Source organism: Mus musculus, chromosome 3 (genome assembly GCF_000001635.26).
Source record: "Mus musculus strain C57BL/6J chromosome 3, GRCm38.p6 C57BL/6J".
Lineage (NCBI taxonomy): Eukaryota > Metazoa > Chordata > Mammalia > Rodentia > Muridae > Mus > Mus musculus.
This window is the reverse complement of record NC_000069.6, coordinates 51,073,016-51,090,418: the sequence shown is the minus strand read 5'-3', so window position 1 is coordinate 51,090,418 and position 17,403 is coordinate 51,073,016. Positions and strand designations below refer to the sequence as shown.

The 17,403-nt window shown below is 46.3% G+C and overlaps 1 long non-coding RNA gene across 1 annotated transcript in view; it reads left to right on the top strand.

Annotated features, from left to right (window-relative positions):
• The first annotated feature begins 1,075 nt into the window (after nucleotides 1-1,075).
• The window catches only part of Gm29230, a 30,438-nt gene continuing 14,110 nt past the window's right edge, over nucleotides 1,076-17,403 (top strand). Inside the window, exon 1 of the long non-coding RNA XR_375612.3 lies at nucleotides 1,076-1,284. This is a non-coding gene — a long non-coding RNA (predicted gene 29230). The remainder of the gene's footprint in view (nucleotides 1,285-17,403) is intronic.

The window sequence follows — 17,403 nt, the reverse complement described above, 5'->3', positions numbered from 1 at the left end:
GTGTGCTGGAGATCCCACACAGGTCCTCCTGGGCCATCCTTCTAGCTACTATGTTAAAAACTCAGGATCACCTGTTATCACAGTTTCAATGTGATTGAGAACTGTAGAATTGAACTTCTCAGAGATGGGGAGATTGCTCAGTGGGGGACGTTTCTGCACATAAGGGCGAGGGCCAGGATTTGGATACCCCATACCATTTTTGTTGCATGAGTGTGTAACCCTAGAACTTGGGTGTCGTGGGGTGTCAGAGACAGGCTGATTCCCAGAGCTTGCCACCCATCATTCTAGTCAGTTGGTGAAGGGCAGGCCCCAAGACAGATTCTGTTTCAAAAGATAAGGTGGATCATGTTAGTGGGAGAGACTCAGTATCAAGCATGGGCATGCATATGCACACACACAATTGTACATACACACACCATGCACACACAGAACTTGTGCACACACAAACTTGTACACACATATACTATGCCACACGAACACCAAGAAATAAAATTGAAACCCATCCAGGGTTGTTTTCAGCCTTGGTTCCGGCTTTTCTTTAGGAGGGTATACAGAGGAAGAGGCCCGTGTTCTTGCTTTCTGCATGGTGACCATGGTGGCTGGCGGGAGTCATGCACCTGTGATGGACAGAGGTGGCCCCTGTCTTTCATAATGACCTGAACAGTGCAATTCCTAGCCTTTGCCTTACTTTACCCATCTCCACACTCTCTCCATCCTCATCCTCCGATCTTATAAAACCTCCACCACGCTGTAGGTATTTCATAGGGAAATTCTGCTTTCAAACTGTGCTGAATAGGTTTCAAAGAAAATGAATGAAAGCCATTCTTTTCTCCCCTTTCCCATGAAGCGATTAGCTATGCAGCCTGGAGAAAACAGTTTCTATTTAAAAGGAGAACTACACAGAGAGCAACATCTTTCCTTTCTTCCAAACTGCACTCTGAAAACAGCAGCTCCTCTCCTCTGGCTCAGTGCTGTGAGGCTCCCCTCCACCCTCCCTTCTTTGTGACACCCCTTCCTAGCTACAAGAACAGGTTATCAAGGTGATAATAAGCGAGAAAATGTTCCAGCCTTGTTTTAAGCCTCAGCCATACCACACTGCTTAATCAAGGTTAAATGCCTGTGTGAACCTATGTTTTTTACCCCTCTGGCCACGCGGCCCTAAGCCAGGCTGATCCGGCCTGCCTTCGCCCTCTCTCCACCAGAGACCAGCTGGTGTGGATGATTGAGGTGGCCTCTGGATCGAGGCAGCTGCTGGCTTGCACTCGGAAATTCAGTCCTCTCCAGGTAATTCCTCAGCTTATAAAAAACTTCGGCAGTGAATTCTGAATTGGATGCGGCCCACTCTAAGCTGGATAATGGCAGGCTCACTGACTTCCACAGACACGGAGCCTAGGCTGGGTAGGGAGCAAAATACTGTATAAGTAAGGCATTTCGTGAGAAAAATAACTTCAGACCGAGTTTCACATAGCCCAGGCTGGCCTTGAATTCATTATGTAGCTAACAAAAGATGACTCTGGACTTCTGATCTCCCGTTCTCTACTCTCCTAGCACGGGGGTTACAAGCACTCACCACTGTGTGTGGATTATATATTGCTGGGGATTAAACCCAGAGCATCAGACATGCTAGGCAAATTCTGTACTAGGCTGTATTCTCAGCTCAGAAGCTGTGACCTCTAAGATCTCATTAGCAGATTTCTAGCAACTCTCAGACTGTAGTCTCTCTATCTTCTCCCTATTCTTCGGAGCTCTTCCAGATCCTAGGTAAACGGCAAGTGGTTGGCCTTGTGATGCAGGCCCCCCCCCTGGGCCCACTCTTGGGGTTCTCAGTTTCATAATAAGAGAATAAGAGAATGGACTCACATGGAAGCACAAGGAAAAATCTGCTCGAGTTGAAAAGAAAGCCCCAGGGCAGGTAAACTGTAAACTTCAGCAGTGGCCCAGAGAAGGAAGATGATAGAAGAGAGAAGAAGAAGGGGGAAAAAAAAAAACCCACCAAAACCCATGACTTTTTAAACTGCACTGGGTGGGGGTGGGGTCAGACACAGGGGAGGGAGGGATACTTTAGGGAGAGGGTGAAGAAGTTCTGAAGGTTGGGAAAAGAGCCCAAAGTGTTAAGAAAAGCATCTTTAGAAAAAGGACAGAAGAAGGTATATCCTTTTGTTTTAGGAGGCTAATCCGGGGCCTAGCAAACACAGAAGTGGATGCTCACAGTCAGCTATTGGATGGATCACGGGGTCCCCAATTGAGGAGCTAGAGAAAGTACCCAAGGAGCTGAATGGGTCTGTAACCCTATAGGTGGAACAACAATATGAACTAACCAGTATCCCCAGAGCTCGTGTCTCTAGCTGCATATGTATCAGAAGATGGCCTAGTCGGCCATCAGTGGAAAGAGAGGCCCGTTGGTCTTGCAAACTTTATATGTCTCAGTACGGGGGAACACCAGGGCCAAGAAGTAGGAGTGGGTGGGTAGGGGAGGTGGGGGGGATGGTAAGGGGGACTTTTGGGATAGCATTGGAAATGTAAATGAAGAAAATACCTAATTAAATAAAAAAGAAGAAAGAAAAAGGACGGAAGAGAGAAATTACACTTTGGCAGGCAGACTTCCATGCTATAGCCCTGTGGCCCTGCAAGTTACTGTGCTAGGTGTAAGGGGTGGAAAAGTCTCAGCACAGGACTAATTATTCCACCTGTCCCTGCAGGAGAACCAAACTGCACTCTTGAGAACCTGCCTTGGGGGGCGGGGGGGAGGGGCAGACCTCGTGAACAGCTTGGCTGCAACTGGAATGCTAGGACTCCTTTCAAGCCAGAGATAGTATTCTCTTGATCAGGAGGGTTTTCGATGGGTTGTTGCTGTTTTTGTTTTGTTATTGTTGTTTGTCTTTTTTCCCCTCTAACCCTTGTTTGTTAGAGGAAGTGAAAGTGGCTCTCTAGAGTACAGCTTTGGCCCTGAATTTGCATCCCTAACTAACGGGACAGGACATGGAGTTACCATTGGACCACCACTGGCCACATCATCCAGGACAAGAGGGATACTGGGCCTGGAGATGTTCCTCTGTGCTCAAGAAGGTTGCCTAGGGATTGAAGCAACCATTGTCATCCTTAAGATGTTTTGCGTCAGCAGTTAAGACTTTCCCCACTCCTCAAGCTGGTCCCATCCCTGAATGCAGAGTCTCAGGGGTGGTGGCTGATGCTGTAGTAACTGTCCTGGGTTCCCTCATGGAAATGACGGCTTGGCAGAGGGAGGACCTGAACGCCCTTCTTGTTTCCCCAAGCTTCAGCTCCTACTTGCAGAATGTATTTTGGCAAGTGCAAAATCCAATAGTCATTGAACCCTTGATAATCTTCTATGCCCTGTAGAAGGGTGTTTTTTTTTTTTAAATTTTTTTTTTTATTCATCCGTTTCTTCAGGAGGTAAGAAATAAAGCCGTTCGGTTCTAAGCATAAATTAGCATTTTTAACAATGCTGTGCAAAAAGAAAATTTGTAATTTAAATAGAACTGATTAGAATTTTGATAGGGCACCAAGGAACTTCTAAACAAATGCTGATCAGGTAATGAGTGGAACAAGTAATTTATTTCAGCGGTATTGCTATCTGTTCCGTGATTGGGTCACAGTTTCCCAAACATATATAGTGACTGTTCATTAATTATGTACTTCTCGCTTGGTAATTGTCCAATTTAACTACGCACTGTGAGCTTATAGCCAAAGCTGCAGACGAGCACCGGAAAAAGTAACAGCCTAGATAAAAGCATATTTCCTTTCTGTAATAACATTCGCTAATTCAAGGACTCAGAGAGAGGAGAGCTATTGTTAGACTCTGGCCTTGGTCTTGTCTTTGTGCGACGGGCTAAATGGCTCACCATTTGTTAAACAGGGACATTTAAACTCCAGAGTGCAGAGCTTTGCAAACAAGGCTGTGCTCTGGCATTTAGCCTGCCTTCATGGGAGCAGCCTCACCTTGCAACACGCTGTAGATGGGGCAGACCTGGAAGGTTTGTTATCTGTTGACCGCATGCTTTTCTTAGGCTGAGCCAGCCTGGAAAATGTTCTGACCTAATCCAGGTTAAGTTTCTAGATTTTTCTCCTTTGAAATATTGGAGGTTTGTTTTTTTTTTTTTTTTTTACTAAGAGAACTGAAATGTTTTCCTTTTATTTCACATCTGGGAAATTATATCACCATCACTACCACCACCACCACCACCACCATCATCACCATCATCATCATCATTGTCATTATTCAGAGTCACATTTAGCCAAGGCTGGGCTTGAACTTGCTATGTAGTGGAGGGTGATCTGGAACTCCCGAACCTTCTGCTTTCACCTCCAGGATGCTGCTTACATTAGGGAGGTTTTACCCTCACTGCGGGTTTGTCATTCTGTTTTAGTGACTGCTGTGTGTGTGTGCACGAAGTTGGATGGTGTATGTGTGTGGTGCATGTACATGAGTGTGTGCATAGGAACTTAGGTCTGCACGTGTGTGCGCAGACTAGAGGAGGATATTCCTCTGAAACAGGCTTTCTCACTGAATCTGGAGCTAGGCTGGCTGCCAGCAAGTCCCAGTGTTCCTCTGGCTCTTTATTGCCCGTGACACTGGGGCTGGAGGCATGACTGGAACCATCATTTTCCATGCTGGGGATTAGACTTTTGCAGCAAGTGCTTCTACCCATGGAGCCATTTCCCCAATTCCTACCGATCAGTTCTCATTGGCAGTTAACAATCAGACCACCAGCACTGATGCCTCAATAGGACCTTGATATTCATATAGAATGCCACCTTCTGGAATGCAAGTTGGAAATTAAGACCCAAGAAAGGAAATAATCATAGCATGTCTCCCAACACAAAATGAAATATGTTTTAAAGGGAGAACTGTCTCTTTATCATGGGGTTAATGCTGTCTTCTTACCCTGTTTCCAAGTATAAAGGCTTCTCAGAAAGCCATCCTTGAAAGACATGCCTTTAATCCCAGCCCTTGGGAGGCAGAGGCAGGTGGATTTCTAAGTTTGAGGCCAGCCTGGTCTACAGAGTGAGTTCCAGGACAGCCAGGCCTATACAGAGAAACCCGGTCTTGAAAAACCAAAACCAAAACCAAAACCAAAACCAAAACCAAAACCAAAACCAAAACCAAAACCAAAACCAAAACCAAAACCAAAACCAAAACCAAAACCAAAACCAAAACTAAAACCAAACAAACAACAAAACAAAACAAAACAAAAAAGACACAGAAGAGAAGAAAGAACTGTGTCGTCTAATGCTTGGCATAGTGATTTATGCAAATAGCAACTGTCTTCATTACACATCTCTTACAAGGGGAACATGTTTCATCCTTTGGGCTTTTTGGTAATTACCAAGTACAAAGCAAATACATTAGTGACTTTTATGTCCCTATGACAAGAATACCTGACAGAAACAACTTAAGGGAGAGAAGGTTAATTTTGGCCTACGGTTTCAGACGTTTCAGTCCACTGTGGGAAGGCATTGTGGGGGCAGTAATGTGGAGAGAGCATGGGGAGGGGGTGTGTTCATGTCAGTGGATCAGAAAGCTAGCAGCAGGGACCAGAGTAGGGGTTGGGTTGGGGTGGGGTGGGTATAATCTTCAAAGGTCTGCCCCAAGTGACCCACTTCTAAGAGCCAGGGCCCACCTCTTAAAGGCTCCACAGCTTTCAAAATAGCACCGCAAGCTGGAGACCAAGTGTTGAAGGTACAAGCTTGTTGGGGCCCACTTCACATCTAAACCATAATAGCAACCATCTAAAGATGGGCCCGGGGGAGGGGCTATGTAAATTCAGCTGGGGCTTACCTAAACCTAGATGCAGGTAGTGGAATGACAAGGGTGGATAGTGACTTTCCATCTCCTGTCGATGCCAGAAGAAGGCCCTGAATAGAGTAACTGGAGCTGGAGTAACTGGCAGTATTGAGTTATCTGGTGTGGATTTGGGGGATCTAACTCCAGTCCTCTGTAGTAGCCATAAGTGCCCCTAGCTGTCGGGCGAGCTGTCTCTCCAGCTCTGAAAAAATTTTTCTTGTTAGAAAACAACAGCCACTCTTTCCTAGAGACTTCCTGTCGCCCGTGCTTACTGTGGCAAAGGGGAGGGGTGAAAGTTCATCCTTGCTGAGGAATTGGTGGCACCTTCATGTTCATGAAATCTGACCGTCAGCGGGCAAACCATCTCTTCTAGCAGACCCTTTGGCAGCGGAGCAAACTAGGACCAAGAGAGAATTTCCATGTTCAAAATAGGTAGGAAGCCCTGGACCAGAGCCACCTCAAAGCAGTCTTAAACTCCTTTGGCTGTGCAGCTAACTCCGGCTCCCTTTTAAATAAAGTCAGAAGGCATTAGAAGCCTTGGGGGCTGCTGATGTTGTTTTCTGCAGCGATGATTTAGCTCTAATGAAATAAACTCTTTCGAAATATGCAAAGAGAAGATTTGCTACCTTGAAACAAACAAATGGCAAATGGGGGGAAACATTGTGTCTGGGCTAATTTATTTTCTCGGGCTCTAGTAACTCTTGAGCAATTAGCTAGATTATTTCCCTAATGTGAACAATGGCTGTATTCGTCCTCAAACAATTAATTGGACAATTGTTCCGGGGTGGGCGGTTACTCTATTACTTTTCCCTTTGCCTGTCACTTCCCTCTTCACAGATGCCTGGCTGGCTCAGTGAGAGACGTTTCCACAAAGTAATGTGTGTGTGTGTGGTGTGTGTGTGTGCGTGCGCATCCATCTCTCTCTCTCTCTCTCTCTCTCTCTCTCTCTCTCTCTCTGTTTGTGTGTGCATGTGTAAGATTGTAAGCTCTCACAATTCATCACAGAGAACCATGGCTGCACATATTCTCAGCAGATCCCCACATACCTTTGGACTTTTATGTTCTGCTTTACCTTACATTCACTGAGCTCCGAGTTATAATGTCTCCATTATTTTGGTGGGCACACTAGAGTTGATTGTTTCTCTCAGCAGCCGTCAGCCGCCCCCTGCGAGACCTCCACGGCTCACCTTATCATAATATTGGAAAGCAATTTCTCTTGACTGCTGTGAACCAATGCCAGAAACCCAAAACGCTGCCACAGCCATTAAGTGATTTCCAATTAGTTAATTGGTTTCACAGGCTGCTTCTTTCTAAACTGCACCTTAAATGAAAAGCAGAACCATCCATTTTTGAAGGGAGGAAAAAAATCCTGGGGCTTCTGGGTTTTAAAATCTCAAAGCACAGCATACTTTGGAAGAAACGTCACTAAAAATACCAGTCCCGCAGCACGCAGAGGGGAGTGGCACTGCCCTCTGACTCCCTGCTTGGCTGGGGGTGCTTTGCCCACTTTCACTTGGGAAACCATGCAGTGTCACAGGACAGGGATGGTTGAGATTAGCATGGATTCTCCTTTGTGCCAGCATCCTGGCTTCTGCACTGGGGGCTGCTGGGCTGCCTGGGCATGTCTGCTGCTGGCACTCTATTAAGCGTCACTCAGAGTAGGGCAAAGCCTCTTAGGATGGTTCTTTAAGAGGATACCTATCCCTTTTTTCCTTCCCTCCTTCTGCTATCCCTTCCTCCCTCCTTCCTTCGCCCTTCCCCCACCCACCTCTCACATTTGCTGAGTGTGATAGCTCTCACCTATATGCCTAGCATTCAGGTGGATCATGACTTTGAGGATAGCCCAGGCTCCATAGTGAGTCTGAGGTTAGCCTAGTTTATATACTGAGATTTTGTTTCAAAATATACAATACAACAACAACAAAAAAACCACCCCCATGGGCACCATGATCACCGAGAGCACCATGAACACTGTGAACACCAAGAGAACTATGAGCACCATGAGCACTGTGACCACTGTGAGCACCGTGAGCACCATGAGCACCATGAACACTGTGAGCAACATGAGCATCATGAGCACTATGAGCACTGTGAGCACTATGAGCACCGTGAGCACCGTGAGCACCGTGATCACTTTGAGCACTAAGAGCACCATGAGCACTGTGAGCCCCATGAGCACTGTGAGACCGTAACCACAGTGAGCACCATGAGCACGGTGAGCATAGTGAGCACCATGAGTACTGTGAGCACTGTGAGCACTGTAAGCACTGTGAGCATCATGAGCACCCTGAGTACCATGAGTACTGTGAGCACTATGAGCACTGTGAGCACTGTGAGCACTGTGAGCACTGTAAGCACTGTGAGCACCATGAGCACCCTGAGCACTGTGAGCACTATGAGCACTTTTAGCACGGTGAGCACCATGAGCACCCTGAGTACCATGAGTACTGTGAGCACTATGAGCACTGTGAGCACTGTGAGCACTGTAAGCACTGTGAGCACCATGAGCACCATGAGCACCGTGAGCACTATGAGCACTGTGAGCACTGTGAGCACTGTGAGCACTGTGAGCACCATGAGTACCATGAATACTGTGAGCACTATGAACACTGTGAGCACTGTGAGCACTGTGAGCACTGTAAGCACTGTGAGCACCATGAGCACCATGAGCACCGTGAGCACTATGAGCACTGTGAGCACTATGAGCACTGTGAGCACTGTAAGCACTGTTAGCACTGTGAGCACCACCAAGCTACTTTGGGTACCTGGACCTATGGTTAAGTGGGAGAGTACTTGCACAGCACAAGACTGGGTTCTCAGCACCAGGGGGGGGGGGGATCTGAGTTTTTTGAAAGGGAATGTGATGGTTATGTTCGGGGACTGCCAAAAAGAATGAGTTGGCTGGGCAGTGGTGGCACACACCTTTAATCCCAGCACTCGGGAGGCAGAGGCAGGCAGATTTCTGAGTTTAAGGCCAGCCTGGTCTACAGAGTGAGTTCCAGGACAGCCAGGACAACACAGAGAAACCCTGTCTTGAAAAACCAAACCAAACCAAATTAAAAAAAAAAATTGAGCTGCAGGGGATGGGGAAAGGTCTGGAGTAGCACATTGTTAGTGGCAAGGCTGTAATCTTGATTCTTGACATACTTGATTTGCACAGTAGAGTAAATATTTGCCCAACAGGAGAAAAAAAATAGGGTAATAACCGATTGATTCATAAACAATCCATTTTTTCCCGATAGAGGAAAACTGGCTTTAGTAGTGGACAGAATGCATACACAGGGGGATGGAAGTGTCCCCCAACCCTTTAGCCACAGACAACTCCTAAGCAGCAGTTAAAAGGTGGGCTTGGGTTTTCTCTTTTTACCGTGTGGGTCGCAGGGACTGAACTCAGGTCATCAGGGAGCAAGCCATCTGGCTGGCTAGGACGTCTGCATGTGTGCTGTGAAGCCACAAGCCTCACCATCACACAATAAATAATTTAAAAACTTGAGAACAGATTCCGAAACCAGACTATGTGTGTGGACATGCTGACAGCTGCTTCCCAGTTGTACGGCTTTGGGCAACATTATCCGACTTGTCTATGCTCGGTCTTCTGGGAAATGGGGAGAACAGAACCCTTTTCATAGGGCTGTTATGAGGAATAAATGAGTCAGGTTTATAAATCCCTTAAAACCACATCTGGTACATGGCTTGTTAAATAAACTGCAAGGTATGATTTGAGAATCTCCTTTGTTCTCAAAGCAGGGGGAAAAATGTTGTCTCATGTTATGCTTAGTTACCTGCCAGATTTCAAACTCAAATGAGGGCCACAGATGAGATTTGGACGATCTAGATAGGCAGTCTGTCAGTCTGTCTCCTGATCACCTCTTTAAGATTATTTCTCTTAAACTCAGTCAGCGCTAGATATTTCTGTTGGGAGGAGGGAGAGCAGAGAGGGCTGAGGTTCAGTCAGTAGAGTGCTTGTTTATCAAGATTGAAGCCCCGGGTGGGATCCTAACACTATGTAACTGGGTACAGTAATGTGTGACAGCAGTCCCAGGACTAGGGAAGGGAAGGCAGGAAGGTCAGAGCTCAAGGCAGCACAGTGAGTTCTCTGACTCACAGTTACAATCCTAACACTTGCAAGACTGAGGTAGGATTGCCAAGAACTTGAGGCTACCTGGACTGCATCACTAGCCAGGGCTTGAGTGAGAGACTCTCAAACAGAACACACACACACACACACACACACACACACACACACACACACACACACACACACACCAGCCTGTTTGGGGTCTAAAGATGAATCTCAGTTGGTAGAATACTTGCTAAGCATGCAAGAAGCCCTGGGTTTGATAGGCAGCACGGCTTAAAGTGGACACTGTAGGGCATGCTAATCCCAGCTTTCTGGGATAGGAGCGGGCAACAGGAGGATCATGGTTATCCTTGGCTACATAGTGAGTTTGAAACAATCCTGGGCTACATGAGGCCCTGTGCTGTTATTAAAAAAATAAAAGCAATGTTTATGTATAGAAGTGGATTAAACGTGAATGGTGCAAGCACGCACGCACGCACGCACGCACACACGCATGCACGCACAGGAAGTAAACCTTTGGCATGAGGGAAAGAAGATGCAGAGAGGGGCGAGTTAGTATTTCCGTGAGAGGACCAGGGAGGAGAAAGCAGTCAAGGGGGCCTAGGGAGTGGGGGCAGCAAATCTCGCCGTGGGTTTCCTTCTGCTGTAGATCCATCATCACTTCAGTGGCCCGTAGGCCTTTGGTAATGACTTAAGGGGTCAAAATTTAAAACCAGATTGGACGTGTTGATAAAACACAGTCTTTATAGAAAGCTGCTGGAGCCTGTGGGGTACTTCCAGCCCCTGGAAGTGGTCCCCAGGTGGGTGTTTCCTGGGTAACTGCCTCCTTCATCCAGCACCAGTCATTGGCTGACTTTCTTTCAGGTGACTTGATGGTGGGCACAAGCAGGGAGTTTATTTAGAGGCATGCTTTGCTGGTCTTGACAGTAACTCTTAGAAACTTGCCTCTCCTCATGTGTGGGCTTTTTTTTCCTTCTTTTTAAAAAATTATTTTTAGGTTTCCTTAGACAGCACATCCATTGGAGCTGAAACCGTGGCTTGAGAAATACCAAGTACGAAACTTCCTTATGCACAGCTTTTTGACATTGTGTGCTTTGAAAGTGGAATGCTTTCGAGAAGTGAGTCCCTCACCTCCTTCCCACCCCCAGCCTGGTCTTTTTTCACCACCTTATTATGAGAGAGAGAGAGAGAGAGAGAGAGAGAGAGAGAGAGAGAGAGAGAGAGAGAGAGAGAGAGAGAGAGAGAAAGAGAGAGAAAGAGAGAGAAAGAGAGAGAGAGAGAGAGAGGAGATTTCCTATTGCTTTCATGAAATAGAATTCAGTGTTTTCTACTTCCAGGTTTTGAGAATAGCATCGGCTAGTTCAAATTGTTAATCAATTTGAAGGAAAGAAGGCATCAAAGAGAATGCAGCATTTTTCTTTTCTAAAGAAGCAATGTGCCTTTTCCCCCCCTTTTGATACATTTACTTGTAGGGTCCATGAAGACAGCTAGGACTTTATGAATATTAGATTGGCCAACCAGCCATGCTGCCCTGCCATCCAGGAACTTACAATCCACCCTCACAAGGTCAAGACTGTGCCCCTTTACTTTTTAAATATTTTATTACCTTTTGTTCGTGGGAAACAAAATCTCAAGTATTCCCATTCAGGGATGCTGAATTAGACTGACTTATTAAAGAATTAGATTTTTTTATGAGCCAATGAAAAGTTTTCCTGGAGTTCTTGCCTGACTAATGTTAATGCCTTTTAGGAAAGAGCATTAGTATGCTACTAAAAATAACACCACTGGAGGATTCGTGGCTGACAGTGATGGCCCACATGGGTATCTGGGTGCCTCTGAGGCTGAGGAGAGGAAGCCCCAGGACACAGGACACAGGACTTTGGTTTCAGTTAGTCACAGGACTTACGGCCACAATTCAACTACACAGGATTCTCTGCTTACGTTTTCTCTGTTGAATGGCTTTTCTGCTTCAGATGGCAGCAGGATGTCCCAACAGTCCATGCGTGTCTAAAAGCCTGATTAAATGTATTGTATTGTGCATGGAATATTCTAGTCTCCAGATATTATTTATGTTGAGACAAGGCCTGTCTTGTGGGACAAGAGATGCAGTAAACCCCACATACTTAATGGATGTAATGGGTGATCTTTTTCCCCCCCTAGGGATACTGCATGTGGCTGTCTGAGCTCTGAGGCCCTTGCTGCGCACTTGGCTTCTTCCTGACCTGCAGTAAACCCACGTACCCTGCTCGCTGTGCATTAGAAGTAAACAGATGCACAAGTTTGAATCGATATTGGCATTAAGCGGCTCCTGAGCTTTCTGTCAGTGTCTCCGATAGGAGAGGCTATTCTCTGGTTGCAGTGGGTTTGGGCGACAGGAAATTTAAGACTAAATGGGCTGGAAGTTTAATCCTTGGATGCACTTAAGTCTCCTGATTGTTACCTCAGTCAATAGGAGGAAGGGGGTGCTCTCTGTTAGCACTGGGTTCTTCTTTCCCACTGCTCAGACTCTTCCTGCCCATTGCTTCAGGCTTCCTCCCATGGCGAGATGTCTGGGTTTTGCTTGCTCAGAAGCTCAGGGGTCCGTGGAGCTTTACACCGATTCCCACACTGACCGTCCTCAGTGTCTTATGTTATTAATCTTGCAATTTATTTTCTACATCAAGAGAAAGTACCAAGTGACCAAGCACACGCTGAAGTTTCTAGAAAGGAAAGCCACACCATGTTAAAGCTTCTACGGGGCCGCTCCAATTATAAGGATGTCCGTGACCCTGGAGATCAGAGATGTTACTGGTTTGGAGACAATTACCTGGTCTATTTTTAATAGACATCCATTGTTCACCTCTGCATGTGACCCGGCATCCTTATGACCATCAGGTAAAATCCTGTTGGAATGTACAAACAGACCCTTAGCTCCCACCAACCGGAAAGCTAAGAATGTCACCATGAACTATTGATACCTATAGCAGAGACTTCTCTCTTTTGTTATAACCACCCACCTGGTATTTACACCACGGAATTAAAAAAATAACCATTGACTTATTGCATTCTCTGCTTGTACTATTAAAAAAAAACCCATTACCATATTGCAACATGAGTTTTCAGGTAACCTAAATCTGCATTCTATGGCTGTGTCACTCACTCTTGGCTCCAGAATAAACTTCCTTAGTCCCTTGAGGTGAGAGGTGGGGTTTTGAGTTAATACCAGCCACTAGGGTTTAGGAGAGTTTGTGTCACCCGTGAGTGCTTAGGAGCTAGAACATCACCCTTCACAGCAGCTTCTGTTAACTGGATCATTCATTTGTTTATTTTGTGGCTCTGAGGATTGAAAACAGGGCCTTGGGAAGCACTTTATACTAAGCTGTGCTCCTAGACCCTGTTTAATTTAATTTAATTTAATTTAATTTAATTTAATTTAATTTAATTTATGTCTACGAGTGTTTTGTCTGTCTGTATGTCTGTGCACCATGTGTATACCTGGTGCCTGTGGAGGAGGTCAGAACAGGGTATTAGATCCCTTGGTACTGGAGTTACAGACAGTTGTGAGCTGCTGTATGGGTGCTGGGAATTAACTTGGGTCCCCTGGAAGAGCAGATGGTGCTCTTAACCACCAAATCATTTCTCCTCCCTGTTTTTTTTAAAGACAGGTTCTCAAAGAGTACACATGGAGGGACCCGTGGGTCCAACTGTATATGTAGTAGAGGATGGCCTTGTCAGGCATCAATGGGAGGAGAGGCCCTTGGTCCTCTGAAGGATTGATGCCCCAGTGTAGGGGAATGCCAGGGCAGTGAGGTAGGAGTGGGTGGGTGGGTGGGGGGAGCACCTTCATAGAAGCAGGGGGAGGTGGGATGGAAAAGGAATTTGCAGAGGGGAAACCTGGAGAGAGGATAACATTTGAAATGTAAATAAATAAAATATCCAATAAAAAATAAAAGACAGGTTCTCACTCTATAGCCTTGAATAATCTAGAACTCACTATGTAGACAGATTGACCTGGAACTCACAGTGACTTGTCTGTCTCTGCCCTCCAAATGCTGAGATTAAAGTATGGACCACCGTGCTCAGCCACTATGTAGTCCTAGCTGTCTTTGAACTTATAATCTGTCTTCACCGACCCAGTCCTTGGATCACCACACCCCGCTTCTTAATTGTGATTCTTAACACAATTTTGTGGATCATGGATCTATATGAGAATCTGATAATAATCATGGATCTTATCATGGGAAAGAAAACGTTAGGAGGTGCAACCATTTACATGCAATGTCAGAAATGTCTGAGCTCCCGGGAGTCTAAGCAGGAGCCCATTCGGGGTACTGCCTCCTCTTTAAATAATCAGTTGATAGAATATACCTGAAAGAACTCTTGTTGCTTAGGAGAGACTAAACAAATACCACATAATCTAAGCAGAAAAGACTCCATGCTGCCCCCAGGACATCTATCTGTAGCTTCCCCTTATATTTAGTTTTGACAATCTGTCATGGCCAAGTGACAGAGATACCTCTGAGCAGAGAACATCATCCTTGACTGACATGTCTTTCAGGTAGCCTGCTGAACCTTGTTTGGACACATATGGCCTTTCCAAACAGATAGACAGACAGATGGACAGACAGACAGACACAGACCCAACAAAAAGCCTTCCCTTTCTTGTTGGACTCTTCCATGGAGTCCTGAGTGTGCTGCTACCCAATCAGGTGGAGTGTTCTGCTGATGTCCCTGTCTCTGCTCCCTACATGAGATCGACGACAGTGATCCTCAGGCCCGGCTCTGTGTCTGTATTTTGGCAAACTGTGTGGTAACCACTTTCCAGACAGGGCTGGAGATCTGCCTAAGCCTTATGTCATCCCTTCAGATCCAGGGTGATGAGAACCGGTTCCTCCCTACCGACATCTGTGCATGCAGCCCGCTTTGTTATATGTTTAAGTGCAAAATGGGATGTTGGAGGCTGGCTGAAATCCAATTTATCTGAGCCACATTAGCAGTTAACCTGGAGGATTCGGGTACCTTGGATTGTGTTTTTATAGCCCTGTTACCAGGATTGGTTTGTGTGCTGTGTAAAGCAAGTAAATGAACTGGATAATCGCCATATTTCTATTCTACTCCGTGCTGTGTAGCCCGTGCCTCTGGAAGCAAAAGTTCTCTCTACAACAAAGTCACTTCTCAAGAACAATTATGCCCCCTGGGGGTGAATATCTCTGTCACTGTGTGCCAAGGATGACTAAACAAATTGGCTCTGAAATCACCTTTCCTTCATTTAACTCTTATTTGATGTTTTTCCTGCTGCAGACCAAAGAAGATAACAAAAGGACACTCTAAAACAAACAAACACCACCACCACAACAACAAAAGTCAAACAAATAAACAACTGCCATGCTAATTGCAGCCCCCCCCCCCGCTAATGGAGACACCTTCACAATGTGGAAAAAACAATGGTCCAGGCATTATTTAATTATTCTACCTCTGCTTTTTAAATATCTGCATCAGTGAGTTTATGTATCAAATGTTAACGTGGATTAAGATCAACCAGGGGTCGTGCTAAGAGGTCCATCTTGACTCAGGGGTCTGGTGACACGAGGAGTCTACATTTTGGACAAACTCCTAGCCACGTGGTTGCTGCTGGGCTGTGAGCAGACCTTGGAGATGCGAGATATACCGGTTTGTGAGGTATCTGTGCACATCCACGAGGACACCTATCACCCAGGGCCTCTTGTAGCTCCTCTCCTGGCTACGCTGGTTGCTTCTTACAGCTCAGCTCTGCTTTCTTTCAGCTGGTGGTAAGTGGAAATCTAGAGCAGACTAGGAAAGTGGACTCGGGAATGTAAATTCCCTGAGTTTTACAGTCTTGATTCCGCAAGGTAGCAAGGAGCAATCTTGTGGAGCTTGTGTAGGATGTGAATGTGGTGCTGGCCACACTCACGTATTCTGTCTTCACCCTCCCTTAGTGCCTTAGCTTGTTCACTGTCTCTCAGAAAAACCCCCGGAACTCTTTCCTGGAGCCAGCTGAGTTGAGACGAACAACGGACACATGTAAACATTTATCCTTTCCATCCCAAGTGCCTGGTGTCTCTGAGCAACTGCTAGTGGCTGTGCTTCTTCAATAACAGAGTAAACCATTAGCCTTTGTGAGTTCCTTCTTCACCGCTCAGTGACCAGGGCCAGATCTCCTCATCTCAAGTTCTCTGCTATTCTGTATTTCTAAGAACCCAGAGAAGTGGAAGCAGTCAACATTGTACCTGCCTGTGGCTTTTTACCCCTGAACACAAAGGCCTTTGTTAGTCCTTTTTTGTTTCATGGCAGGCAGAAATGGGCCTCTCTCTCTCTCTCTCTCTCTCTCTCTCTCTCTCTCTCTCTCTCTCTCTCTGTGTGTGTGTGTGTGTGTGATGGTCACAGGATGGTATGTGAGGAATGTTTCCCTCTATTTCCTGTTGGAACACTGCCTGTTTTGTGTTTTATTTTCAAAAGGAAAAAAAATGGTTTATGAAAAAGAATTCTGCCTTGGAGAAATGGCTTGGTTGGTGAAGTGCTTGCCGGGTAAGCAGGAAGACCTGCGTTCCATTTGCAGAATCCTGAGAAGTAAGGCAGGTTGGGCATGCACGTGCATATGACCCTTGTGCTAGGGAGGCCGGGGCGACAGAGCCTGGGGATCCACTGCTCAGCCGGCCTAGCTGACGTGGGGTCCCCCAGGTCAGTGAGAGACCCTTTAACAGAGAGAGAGAGAGAGAGAGAGAGAGAGAGAGAGAGAGAGAGAGAGAGAGAGAGAGAGAGGGCATTTGAGGTTGACTTCTAGCCTCCATTTGTACCCATGTATACATGTGTTCATGCACAAAGAATTCCCACATTCGAAAGTGAGACAGTGGGAAGGAGAGTCCATCTTGTCACTTTTCCTCTTCTCTGCTTCTCTGAGTATGACATGGAGACCCATCACCCTAACGTCAGTTCCCCAAGGTTCAGCTTTCAAAATCATTATGTTTCTGTGTAAATGGTGATGCTAGGCAACTGAATTGAGGAAGTATGCTGTTTAAGGGCACGCGTAAACCTGTGTTGGACCGGGGATGCGAGAAATGAATATAGGGAAGCTGTTCCATATTGGGGGCGGTGAGGGACGTAGGCGTGGCCCAAGCACTCAGTGGTTTAATCTCACTGCTTTTCCTGTGTGGGGACTGGGGATTAGCTGTTTGTAATGAAGACCAGGACTCATTGGCTTAGCTGAGAATGAGAGGAGGGTGGGCAGGGAGGGAAGGAGGGAGAGAGAGAGAGAGAGAGACACCACCGGTTTTCATTCTTGAGGTCTGGTGGGCAGGAAATGAAGCAGAGCACGGGGAGTGGGTGATGGATGACCGGAGGGGACTCCTCTGTCCTTGTACAGTATCCGTTCACATTGGATTGGCTTTGGAAGTCCCCATCTACAAACCACAGGGGCTGGGCTAAGATTCTAAATCAAGTCTTTCTCTTTTCCTTGCCTTGCGTGTCGGGGAAGTGCTTAGGCACTGAGTAAAAGAGCAACCCTAGATTTTACATGGCTCGG